We start from the raw sequence: 13408 nt of genomic DNA on the forward strand, positions 1-13408 counted from the left end.
ATACAGTAAAAAGAAAACTGCACATTGACATGAAATCACAATAGGTCATGAATCGCAAGACACCGTAAAAATTAACATTACTATCACACCCCATAACTTTAACCCTTACCCATTCCCACCCCACGCACTCCATAACCTTGTGAGAGTGAGTTTGCTCTTAACCCCTAACTAAAATAAATTGAACTGTGAAGGGGGGGTTAGTGTTCACACTTCGCCCTTACTAGGCGCACGGAAATGTCATTGGGCCTGTCGCATCCGCTCAGGGAGGAAAAAATGATTTAACAACTGTCCTGCTTTGCAAAAAATACCGTATCGTTACCTTTCCGGAGAAAAGTTCCTTCATGTACAGTCAGTGAGAAAAAGAGAACCAGTATACAGTCCACTGCAGCCACAACGACATTGTAATCCTAAGAGTAAACTTGTGTCAAGCCGACTCGAAGCAGAATAACGAAGCTCCTTATTCTCTTCGTGGAGACTGCCGTGGCCTCATCTCCAGCCACTGGATGACCTCCTCTGGTGTAGTGAAGAAATTGGCTTTGCCTTTGTCTGTTACCCGCAGTCGCGCTGGAAACATCATGGCGTATGGAATTTGCCTTTGTCGGAGTTGTAGCTTGGCTTCATTGAACTTTGCTCTCTGTTTCCGAATTTCTGAAGAGAAATCTGGATAAAGTGATATTCTGTGGTTCTCAAAAAGTATTTCTCCCGCTCTCCTAGCCGCTTGTAAGGCCGAGTCCCTGTCACGGTAATTCAGAAGACGGGCAATTAAAGGGCGTGGAGGGGCCCCCGGTGGAGGTGGTCTGCCCGGTATCCTGTGTGCCCTCTCTACCGCGAAGGCTGGAGAGAAGGTGGTACGGGTAAACGTGTCAGCCAGCCATTTTTCAACAAAATTTTCTGTGGCATTACCCTCTACCCTCTCAGGAAGGCCCAGTATCCTTATGTTATTCCTTCTCAGGCGATTCTCCAAATCATCTGCTTTGTTTTCCAGCAACGCTATTTGCTTTTCTGTGGCCAGCAACCTGTTAGGCAGTGGTGTAGTGTAATCCTCCATGTCACTGACCCTTCGTTCCACCTCCCCTGTCCTCTCCCTTAACTTGTGCACATCATGTTTCAGAATGGCAAAGTCTGTCCTGAGTTCATCTATCTTTCCAACCAGAGCAGTGTGGTTTGAAGTTATAGCCTGCAGGACCTCTGTTAGGGTAGGCTCTGTGAGAGGTTGCAAGTTGTCAGGGGAGGAGAGTGCAGCAGTATTTGGCTCTAGGGCTGTAGACTCCAGTGTGTTGCTGTCAGGGGTGGACATACCTGCTGGTGTAGGTTGTGACAGCGGACCCCTAGCAAAACGAGCTAGCTTCTCTGCAGCAGCTCCTCCAGGGCCCTGCATATCGTCTGGGGCTTGACGCGCCAAATGGCGCTCGGCGCCATCTTTATTGGCCATGATGCGCGGAGATAGTGAGGTGCGCACAGAGTGATTGCGCCTGCTTTTCCTCACCATCGGAGGCTGCGGCGGTTATCCCGGGAGCTTCACCCGTCCGGTAAAACTGCTGAAAGCGCAGGTGAGCGCAGTTTATCTGCAGTTTGAGTCTCCCTTGAAACGGAGCGTGCGGCCTGTGCTGCCTATCCGGTCTCCATGCAGACCACGCCCCCGTAGATTAATATTTTAAAAATAAAATTGTTAGTGTCAGCATCTCTTTAAGTAAAAGTTGAAGAGGCATAAAAGGAGTTTGGGAATAATTAAAGCCATGACTTGAAAAGAAATGTTTCCAAACAAAACTAGAGTCACAATATAAAGGGTTATTTTTTAAGTGAATAGGAACATAACTCCAATTACTATGTAGTACAGACAAAATGTATGGTTTCCCGAACCCAAGGTTCTGGTCACAGCTCATGATTCCGCCTTTAACAGCTGCCTTTCAGTGTACATGCTTTGGTTTGTAGGGGCTGGTGTGATGTTATAACTACCTTTCTGTGCTTTAAATACTCATAATAATCTTTGTTCCTAATCTTTGCATTCTATTTTAGAATTTGTATACATATAAATACAGATATAAAAAGGCATCATTCGAACAAAGATAACAGAAATTGCATTTGAAATGATGTGTCTAGATGGTAATGCTTTTGTTTTCAGCAGCTGCCAAAGCATTTTGAGTGAAGCACAAATGGAGAGAGAAATGAAGGAACTCTGTATTGCTTGATTATTGCTTGCAAGCTAGCTAAAAGGCAAGAAAAGGCAGAATATATCAGCCCACAATTAAGTTTCTAATGTTTCATTTTCCTAATTTTTCTTTTGTTTGGAAGTGATTTTGCAGGGGATAAATTTCCATTTTTGTGAAGTACAGATGAAAGGTAAAACTATTGTGCGTGACAGTCATTAATAAATGAACCAACAAAACGTCTCATCTTCCCTTTCTCTTGTTTCCAATCCAGCTTGGAATTTCAAGCCATTAGCAAAAAGTGTCACAGAGCCAGATCAAAATATGTTTTTCATTTCAAAGTTTTAAAAGATTAAAGACCACATTAGATGAATGCATTTTATATTTGCACAGTCCAGGTAATGAAGTGTTTTACATGCTTTAAATTAATAGAATTGGTTATAATTCATAATGGAAATGGAACAGATATATGCAAGCAACATTTTATGCAGGATTGGGGCACAATAGATACTAAGCTTATATTATCCAAAATACTCTTGCACAGACAGGAGAACTGTTACTTTTAAGAATAAACATTTAATTACTAATCAGCTCTGCTAAACCCTAAAAACAAATATGGGCAAAAATGCTGTATTGTATATACTGTAGTTACTGTACCAACCACAATTTTCACAAACTAACCAAAATTATTCAGGTAACTGACAGCATTCCTGAATATGTGCAGTGAATCAACAGAAAAGAAGATGTGGAGCTACTGAGGTTGCAATAACCTTGAGCTGGTACAGAATCTGAAAACATAATGTGCAGCATTTTAACCTATTTCTTTGTAAAGCTTTAGCTCTCGTTTTAATTTCATTGTCCCTTATCTATTTTTTTTTTAATTCTTTTTTTATTAATTCTCTCTGGCATTAAGGTACAACCATCTAAAATCATGAGGTTCACAGTTGCAATATAGATTGACAGTCAACATTGTTGTATTGTAATGTGGGGGAGGGGGTGTTGGTAAGGGGAGCAACAAGTGAGAGGAAACAGTCGGTACACCCACATTTTTATCTCTGTATGCTTTTACACCTGAACCGTCAATAAAGCTGTCAGATACAGACAGTTTTTTACTGTGTTAATTCTTTTTACTAGCCCATGAGCCATAACAGAGTTTTGTAGCCAGTGTTTAGCAAGGTTAATTCTTGCTACTGCTAGAATTTGAGCCAAATGCTTATTTTTAGCGTGTTATTCTTTTGTGGGACGATCTAATAGAGTTAGGTGGATGTCTGTCATTATAGTATTATGGAATATATCTTGTATGATCTGGAAAATGTCGTCCCAGTATGTTATAGCAATGGGGCAGATTCACTTCATGTGGAGGTAATTACCAGTGTCTGGACACCCCTGAAAGCAGATTGGGGGATGGAACGGTCTTTAAATGCCAATTCTTCATTTGTATATTCTGTATTTGGAGTGGTGGTATTTAGAATTTGTATGCCACATTAAGTTCCATTCATTTTGTAAAATTGGTTGCCCTGTATCTTTTTCCCGGTCCACCATATATTTAAAGGATGTGTCAGAATTTTGAAAGATTGTTTGCATAAATAACAAGGAGAAGCTCCCCTTAAGTTTGCTTGCTTGTTGGCAACAGGTTATAAACAGCGTAGGCGGTTGCTATTTAAAGGTGGGGTTAAGAGCCTTTATAAAATGACATAGCTTGAAGTGTCTGAAAATTTCCTTTATAAGCATCTTTCAAGTAAATTGCATGTATTGGACTAATTTGATTCTAGTGGAGATCTGGTTAGAATCTGGTTACTTTGCTCTAGACTAGAGGTACCTGACAACATTTACACTAAGGGGGTTATTTATCAAAGTCCGAATTTATCTCAATATTTTCTGAAAAAAACTCTGACCAAATCTGCACGGGTTTTTTGGGCTTATTTATTAATACACCTTCCCGAAAATTTTGTTTGCGGGAAAAAATCTAAAAAAAATCACGAAAAATCAGATATTCACGATTCTTTCGGATCTTTCATGCAATTTTCACAATTTTTTCAGATGTTTCAACCAAAAACTCTGAATTTTGCCCGAAAACTCTGAAAACTTCGGGGTATTGCCAATAACCCAGCGCACATCAAAAAAATCATTGGGACATCATCTCCACATCCACTGGGTTTAATAAATTTTGAAAAATTCTTTATTTTTTTAAAAGTCTGATTTTATTTATTATTTAAGAAAATCACAAATTTTTCGTGATTTTTGCATTCAGAGTTTAGTAAATAACCTCCTAACAGTTACTGGCAAAGTGTAAAACTTGTACAGTTAGTAGTATGTTGACCCCTAGAAAGGTACACAGGGAATTAACTTTGAGGCCCAATACAAGGAAGATATCCTCTCTTGACAGTCCTCATCTTTATTCAGTTATGTAAACCACTGCAATGTACTGTATGTTTTATGTTCCCAATTTAATAAAATATCCATAAGTTCTAATGAAAGCTTTATCCATCTGCTTTTGTAAGCAGGATAACCATACTCCTATTTGGAATGTATTTCAATTTCATTACTCTGAGAATGCATTTACTTTAAAAATATTACTCAGAAGAAGAAAAAGACAACCATAAATTAAAGGAGAAGGAAATGTTAAAACTAAGTAAGCTTTATCACAAAGGTATATAGTTAATAAAGTACCCCCTCTTGTAAAATATAAGGATATTATAAGTTAACGAGGAGTTTCATGACCATATAAAAACACGAGGCCGAAGGCCGAGTGTTTTTATACAGGTCATGGAACTCCGAGGTAACTTCTAATATCCTCATATTTTGCAACTGGGGGTACTTTATTTATTATAATACACAAGTTTCAGTGAGTCATGTGACAGAAATTACATCAGAACTCACCGTTTATAACTGATGACATCAGAACTCACCGTTTATAAGGATATAATTTACAAGATATTCATGGCTTTTGTGTATTATATGTAAATACACTAGCAAAGTCTCAAAGTAATGCTGTGCTGAGTCCTCTGTCAAAAGAAACACCACAAATCATTCCTTCTAAGAGTACACATGGGTGTCTGTGTATGATCCCTCACTCTCCCTCCCTTCTACTTCCACCCCTCACTGCTATAATCTAAGCACAGATCTATGAGTGGGCAGGGAAAGACTCGGGCAGGAAGTGATGTCAAAAAAAGCTAATATGGCAGCTGCTACCCTAAACAAACAGAGAGAGCTTCCAGAATTGTATATGTTTCAAAACATGCAAATGTAATGCAGTGATGTTTGCCAGCACATGTAATCTGATGTGTAAATTTGGTAGCACATGACTGAGGCCTGAGTATTGCTTGTAATAATCAAGTGATGACTTGAAACAAAAACAAAACAATTAAAAAAATAAACCTTTATGGATGATACATAGTTTATGGGACAATCAGAAATCGCATTCCAAGCAGATATGAAGTTAAAAGACATATGGGGAAAAAAAACAATAAGAGGTAAAATGTGGAGGAAAGAGATAATAGTTGATGATGGTTGGTGGTGGACACTAATGTTCTATAAATGTTGTTAAGTATAAATCTAGATACAGATAGATTAAATTATCATGACTTGGCATGACTGATCCTTGAATAGCTCACATGCATGTTTTTTGAAGTTACTTCTGATTAGTTACTATTGGTAATTGCACCGGTGGAATTTAGGACCTATGTTAGCAAATAAGATCCACATATTTTTGTGCTGTGCATCAGTGAACTGCATCTAGAGCAGGGCTGTCCAGCTGTAGGCCAGCAGGCTAGATACTCCCCCTGCATGGTATTTAAGCCCTTACCTTTTGATGCATTTTACATAATCCTTTTTATACAGTACAGCCCATGAACAGTTGTAGTTAGTGATGGGTTGAATCTGTCCTGTTTTGCTTCACCGAAAAATTTGGGAAACAGTGAAAAAATACTCTTTTGTCCAAATGCATTAAAGTAAATGGGTGTCCGAATAATTTTGACGAGTGACAATTTTTATGTGTGCAACAATTTTTACATGCACAACAATTTTGATGAGCGACAATTTTGACGCACAAATTTTTTGTGGCGCAGCAAATTTTTCCAGGACAAATGTCTGTGGCCATCGGCCAAGTGCGAAAATTCACTGCCAATCCATGCCTGGCGAATACATTTTCCCATTAATTGTAATATATCAGCCAGTTGACTACTATATGGACATTTTAGATTTGTAAATAAGTGAACTTTTAAGGCATCTTTTGAGTTATGGGGCTTTTATAAATATGGGACCTTTAAGGCATCTTTTGAGTTATGGGGCTTTTATAAATATGGGACCTTTAAGGCATATTTTGAGTTATGGGGCTTTTATAAATATGGGACCTTTTCTAGTCACTTACTTATGTTTCATTTTAATTAATTAAATGACATTGTGCATTTTGTGTTTTTCACTGACGTGTCCAAAAAAGGATGGCAGGCGGATATTTCAACGTTTATATACTCATTCTAAAAAGCTAATAGCTGTTATAGCAAAAATAGCACCATATAATGTACAGTAACTGTTCAGACATTAGTTAGGTATCTTCATCCTCCTATCAGGGCAGCAGTTTTAAATAATATAACTGATGATTATGCATAATATTTTGGATGGAGTAAAAAAGATATACAGTGGCAATCTGATTTCATTCAGCATGTTGATAATGAATGTTCGTATAAGGGATATGTAAGATTATGATAATAAAGACTGTTCTGGAGTATATTGTGACAAAGAAATCACCAAGCAATAAATGTAAAAAATATTTTATAATGATTGGAAATTTTTTACATAGACATAAATTGTAAAAGAAAAGAAAGCTAATACACCAAATACACATTAGAAAGACACACTCTTAAATTAGAATGACACACAATATAGCCCAACCAACTAATTCTTACCCCACACCTATGGACACTCAATAAAACCTTTAACCCTAGGGCAAGGTGGCCACTCCTCTCCTGTCCCTTCTTTAGACAGACTTATATACAGGGTAGATCTGGCTTCTGGAAGTTTCTAGAAGTCCCTACTGACTGGTCCATTTGAATGATGCTAGCATTTACCAGTTAGTTAAAGGAAGTTACCCCTCCACCAGGGGTATTCAAGTCTCTTTGTCCATGTCTCCATCATGACTGTCCTACATGACTAACTGATTATGCATAGCTACAGGGATCCATCAAATGGAAAAAAATAGCTAAGTCTAATGTCCCAAACATTATCTACATAATTAATTCTATAATTTCAGAATAAGCAAAACACAGGAAAATTGTAGATATTTTGTGGCAACAGTCCAGCTGCAGCAAATTGCAAACATATGTATTTTCACTAGAAGTGATTCATGAGACACTTGTTATAGAATCATCTCAAATGCTGCTGCCAGTAAGTCTTGATCTGACATAGTTACAGCCAGGTTTGTTCTGTTTTATTAGTTGATCAGCATGTTTTCTCTGTTTTACAATATAAAGCTTGTTTATTAAAATCTGAGATGTAAGCTATAGAGCTGTATATAGAACAAAACGATTTAATGCCAAAAAGGCACAGTACAGAAACAGAGAAATGTGAAAAACAAGTTAAAATATACCCGCCGAGTCCATGGGGCAGATTTACTAAAGGGCGAAGTGACTAACGCTGGTGAAGATTCACCAGCGTTACCATTTTCAGGGACTTTGCCGATTTACTAACAGGCGCAGGCGTCACTTCAATAGCGAAGGAGATAGACGCTATCGGTGATTCACATTGAATTTTCACTCTTGGACGTTACACCGCAAATTCACTATGATGCAGATTTTACTGAACGTTACCTCTTTCACCAGACTTGTCTTCGCCAGCTCAGACCAGGCGAAGTGCATTGGAGTGCATAGATCTTCCTCAATCTTCTGTTACTTACAGTACATCTTATTTTTAGTGGAAAATGTTTCTAATTCCGAAAAACGGTGGTGTCTTTTCCTTTTTTCAGAGTGATAGCCTGCAAAAGTGCTTTTTTTGGTTAACCGGGTCCCCCCATACATTTCCTAACATATGGAACATAAACTATACAGTGGGCTCATGTGTAGGGCAATATAACAACTCTATTTTATTTATTAAGGTTCCCTGGGCTTGTGTAATGTAATGTTTTTGCTGCAACATATAAGTCCATTCATCTTTAAATTTCCCGCCTGTTGCAAATTAGCCTGAGCAAAGACCTCTAGCGAAGTTGTGCTAGGCAGAATTGAACGCTAGCGCATCTTCGCTTTGATTTGCTCGAATTGCCTAAGTAACGATAGCGAAAATTCTCCAGCGTTCGGTACCCTGGACGCAATTTTGCATTTTAGAAAATTAGTGTTGTCTGAGTGAACTTTTGCCTGGCGAAGTGTTGCGATGGCTGCTTAGTAAATTTAACCCCATGCCACATCCTCAGCCGCAAATAATTAGCATCAATGTTCCAAAAAGGTGGACACCTGCAAAGAACCACTCAGGCCATATAACAATAAATAACAAATGGAATGTTCCTGACCCCTTATGTCAGATGTATAATTAGGTGCATTAGATATGCTAATGACATCTTAATATTATGGTAGGGCCCTGAACATATGTTGATTGATAGAGCCATCAGTCTATACCCCACAGTCAAATTCACTATGAAACATTCCACTTCTACCATTAACTATCTAGATCTTAGTATCTTAATACAGCTGAGATATAATGTTACAGAACCCACAGATAAGAACAGCCTTTTAAAAACGGATAGTTTTTTATCCATGAGCCACATTCAAAGGTAAAAAAATGTTGGAGAGCAACATAAGCAAGCAGGTGTGCCAAATAGGGGCTATTGGTAGCCCCTATTTTGACTGGCAGTCTACAAGATGCTCTGTTTGGCAGTAAACATGCATTTTAAGCATATAAAGCTTGCCTTCAAGCCAGTAATTCAAAAATAAGAACCTGCTTTGAAGCCATTGGGGCAAAATTCAATGGGTTGGTGAGCAACATGTTGCAACCGAGCCACTGGTTGGGGATCACTGAGTAAGCAGAGCTATACATATGGGTCAATTCCTGTGAGCCGGGGAAATTACTTCTAACGACATTCTGTACAAGAAAGCCTCCAATACCCTCATGAAATTTTTTTTTTATGATTCAACTGACCTGGAAAAAACATGTAATGAGGTATAAACATACAAAATAGACATTTTACTCCACCGACAATACAAAAGAAGAAGGCAAACAATATTCCTAAGTTTGACAAAAGGAGTACAGTTATAGAAAGTTAATAAGAACATACTGGACGACCCTACAACAGGATAGTGACCTGGGGATACAGTTCAAAGAATTTCCCCTATTGCTTTACAAAACAGATAGCAACTTTAAAGATAGATTTTGTAGTTCAGATGTAAAGGTCACAAAGAAGAGTAGGTTTGAGGAGGTCCCAAAATATGGTATTTTCCCATGCCTTAACTATACTGCCTGTAATTCAGTCATCAAGGAGGGTCACATACAACAGCCCTGTATGGGCAAGACAATTCCTTCAAACAGTTAAACCACATATGATACCAACTTTGCAGTGTACCTCCTCAAATGTCCATGTGGTAAGGTATACATGGGAGAGACTGTCTGGTTAAAAAACAAATTAAAGAGCAAACATTCTCCATCACAGCTAGACATTTTGTTGCAGCGGCGTAACTATAAAGGAAGCAGATGGGCATAGAAATCCCCTCTCCCCAGCCATACTTCTTCTTTAAGATTTTATCGAGTCTTTTTCTGCACAAGAAATGTTGGTGAAAATTTATTGATAAATAGGGGGAAACGTCTTGCAGTTTTGGATGGAGTGGATTTCAGAAAATAGTGATACATTTTCAGATTTTGATAAATAACCTCCTTTATGTCCACACTGAATGGAGGATGATACACACTATTAGATTGACTTTCATTCCAAGGATTATTACATGGATGGGGGCTGATCGTAACTGTTCTTTAACCACCTTGTATGGCCCTTCATTATGATGAGGGTTTTTCATTTTCAGCAACACTTGAGTATACTTACACTTGACAAAAGGGTTTGACATAAAATATGTTGTATAGAACAGTAAACACACAAGTGCAAGGGATGCTTTCCTGTTGTTGAGCCTTTCTTTTCCCACGTTATCCTGTTATAAAATGCCAACACAAAATGGGCAATGTTTTAAAATATTTTTTTTTTAATAAACTGCACTTTAGCTTAATGCCAGTGCTGGCAATTGACAAAATTTGCCTGCGAATGATCAATAGCAATAGTAACCTATTAGTGTACTGTTTATTTTAATTTAGAATTGTGTTTGAGAAAACACAACTTGTAAATATCTGTTCCCTAATGTTATTATCGGCAGAATGTTTTCTAGCTCCCTTACACACATGCATGTTTATAGAAAAACAGAGGACTTAATACAATTACGTGGTAGGAGTTTCCATTATAGCTACATAAACCACATCACGTGAGCTCTGATGCTTTCAAGTTCAATAGGTGGACTCATGGCTGGATATTGTTTTTCTACAGCCCTGGCTCCTGCATTATAGATTAAGATGAGACAACAATGTGTAACAGGAAGAAAGATTAAAGTAGAAGAGTGAATAATTTACTCTCAGGAATGGTCCTTATTCTGTAATACGAGAGCCAAATGAGATGCACTTATGTGGATAGAATACTGAAATACTGAAAGGTGCAGTCTTACATTCCATCAGTTCTGATTGCACAGACCTTGGGGAGATCTGGCAGGTAACCTAGATAATCAAGCAGACAAACAGAAAAGTTCTCAAGTCTGGTAATTCTGGAGGCTTCATCTTCCTGCGACATGGAGAAATGGATCATGGATTAATAAGGATCTATCATTTTAGAACATTTCTAGCATTTCTTTTTTTTCTCCCTGCAATTTCTTATGGTAAGGAACATGTGGAAAATCTTCAGTAAGATATTCCTGTTGTGTGGTGTGTATGTGTATCTGTATTTTTCTATGTATATTACACATTAATAGTTCTTGGGCTTAATCTTTCTTTTTTTTAACAGTTTCCCTGCCTACAGTAAATAATGATTGGTGGTAAACAAAAAGTTGCCAGCAACAATGTTTTATAAGGGTTTCCTATAAAAAAATTATGAACCAAGAAAGTTATGCAGCCCTTGAATATAATATTGTATAATATAAGTTAATATAAAATATCTGTATGGCCTGCAGACAATGTTTAGAAGGGTGTTTTTATTTTGAACATTTAATATGCATGTATTTTAGTTACAGTATTCATTTTTAGTTGTGTCTTCTCTACCTCCAAATAAAATGTTAATATTTTAGTTATGAAAGTTTGTTATAATATATTCTACTACCTTGACAGGTTTTCAGAAATTTACAAGCAATAATGCTGGGAATTGTAGATGAAAGATGTATTTAAGACACATACATAACTTATATATATATATGTATATCCACAGTTAAAGAAGCCTTGTGACTTTATCCTAATCATAATGCTAAAACAATATATATGAACATAAAAGGACATTAACATCAAATAATGAAATTGCCATAGTGCACTTAGGGATATGGAATCTTCAGTGCCTGAAGAAAGCATTGTTTGCCTTTATATTTTAATAGATGTTAGATTGTTAAGGAAAGAAATATCAAGTCAGATGGTGCAACACTGAGGCTGAGATGGAAAGTACTTTTAATTCCTATATGGTGATTCAGCTCTATCCCTGAATGAACCAATACCCGTAACAGCGATATATTGCAATATGTATAAACATACTGATAATAGCTCATTGCTCATTGAAACGGTTGACTATACGAACTGTAGTTATCATTATAAGATACAGGTATGGGACCTGTTATCCAGAATGCTCGGGACCTGAGGTTTTTCCGGATAAGGGATTTGAAACATTTGTATCATTTAACATTAAAAAAAAACAAAACAAAAGGATTGTTTCCCACTAAAAATTGGTTTTAAAAAGTTTGAATTATTTAATTATAGTGGAGTCTATGGAAGCTGAAATTCCCATAATTCTGAGCTTTCCAGATAACTGGTTTCTGGATAACAGATCCTATACCCATATTTTGTTTGGCTAGCTGCATGATGTGACAGAATTCTGACATCTACCTGTAAAGAAACGGATGTGTTCTCATCATATCATTTGGTTTCACAGAATATTTACTGCGGCTTTTTTTTACAGTAGTTAAAGTATCTTTTACCCTGTTGTTAACTTTTTAACTGCCAGAAACTGAGGGGTATATTCCATATTGTCACTCTCCATTCATTTGGGATGTTTAAAAGAGTATTTATCAATGGGTGAAAGTGAAAGTTCATCCTTTGATAAATAGCCTTTCAGAATCCCATAGAAATGAAAGGAGAGTGGTGGAATTTCACTCTAAGGGGCAAATTCACTAAGATTCATAGTTGCGCCAGGCGTAACTTCGCCGCACTTCGCCACACTTCGCCAGGCGTAGTTTCGCTGGTGCTCCGCAAATTCACTAAAATCCGAAGTTGCGCTCAGGGGTAGCGTAAGGTTGCGAAGTTGTGCTAGCATTGATTCACTGAGCGAAGTTACGCTAGCGATGGTTAATTTGCATACGGCGCCAAATTCAAATTTCATGGAGGAATATGTAGCAGCACTACAAATGCCTGGAAAACCTTCAAAACATCAAATAAAATTTTTATTTTGCCCTACACATGTGCCCACTGTATAGTTAAGTTGCCATGAGTTAGGAAATGTAGGGGGGAAGGAGGGGAGCCCCAAAAGTTTTTTTGATCTTTTTCAGCCTACCCATAATATAGAAAAAAACGCCAGCATTTTTTGGGACTTAGAAAAAATTTGAACTTTTTTTTGAAGCAATCCCTATCTACTCTATTGCGCTTCGCCTGGTCTGAGGTGGCGAAGGAAGTCTAGCGTAAAAAGGTAGCATTCAGTACAATGCGCGTGTTAGTGAATTTGCGTACTTACGTCCGTTGCGCAAATTCACCAGGTGTAGGCCAGCATTCGTTAGTGAATTTGCGAAGTAACGAAACTGCCCAACGCTAGCGAATTGGGCGCTTCGGCGCTTAGTGAATTTGCCCCTAGGGGTATATTTAGCAAATAGTGAAGTTAAAGATTGCCACAGTCTGCTAAAGTGAAATTTCGTCCCTCTGCATTCATTTGTATGGTTTTTGAAAGGCTTATTTATCAAAGGATAAACTTTAAATTTCAGCCATTGATAAATACTCTTTTAAAAATCCAATAGAAATGAATGGAGAGTGGCGGAATTTCACTCTAGAGGTTGTGATCTCTAACG

General features: G+C 37.7%; 1 protein-coding gene across 1 annotated transcript in view; it reads left to right on the plus strand.

Annotated features, from left to right (window-relative positions):
- LOC108697232 (V-set and immunoglobulin domain-containing protein 10-like 2) overlaps positions 1–13408 on the plus strand; it is an 82419-nt gene that overhangs the window by 28604 nt on the left and 40407 nt on the right. The window lies entirely within an intron of this gene.

The sequence above is a fragment of the Xenopus laevis genome, chromosome 7S (genome assembly GCF_017654675.1).
Source record: "Xenopus laevis strain J_2021 chromosome 7S, Xenopus_laevis_v10.1, whole genome shotgun sequence".
NCBI classification, from domain to species: domain Eukaryota; kingdom Metazoa; phylum Chordata; class Amphibia; order Anura; family Pipidae; genus Xenopus; species Xenopus laevis.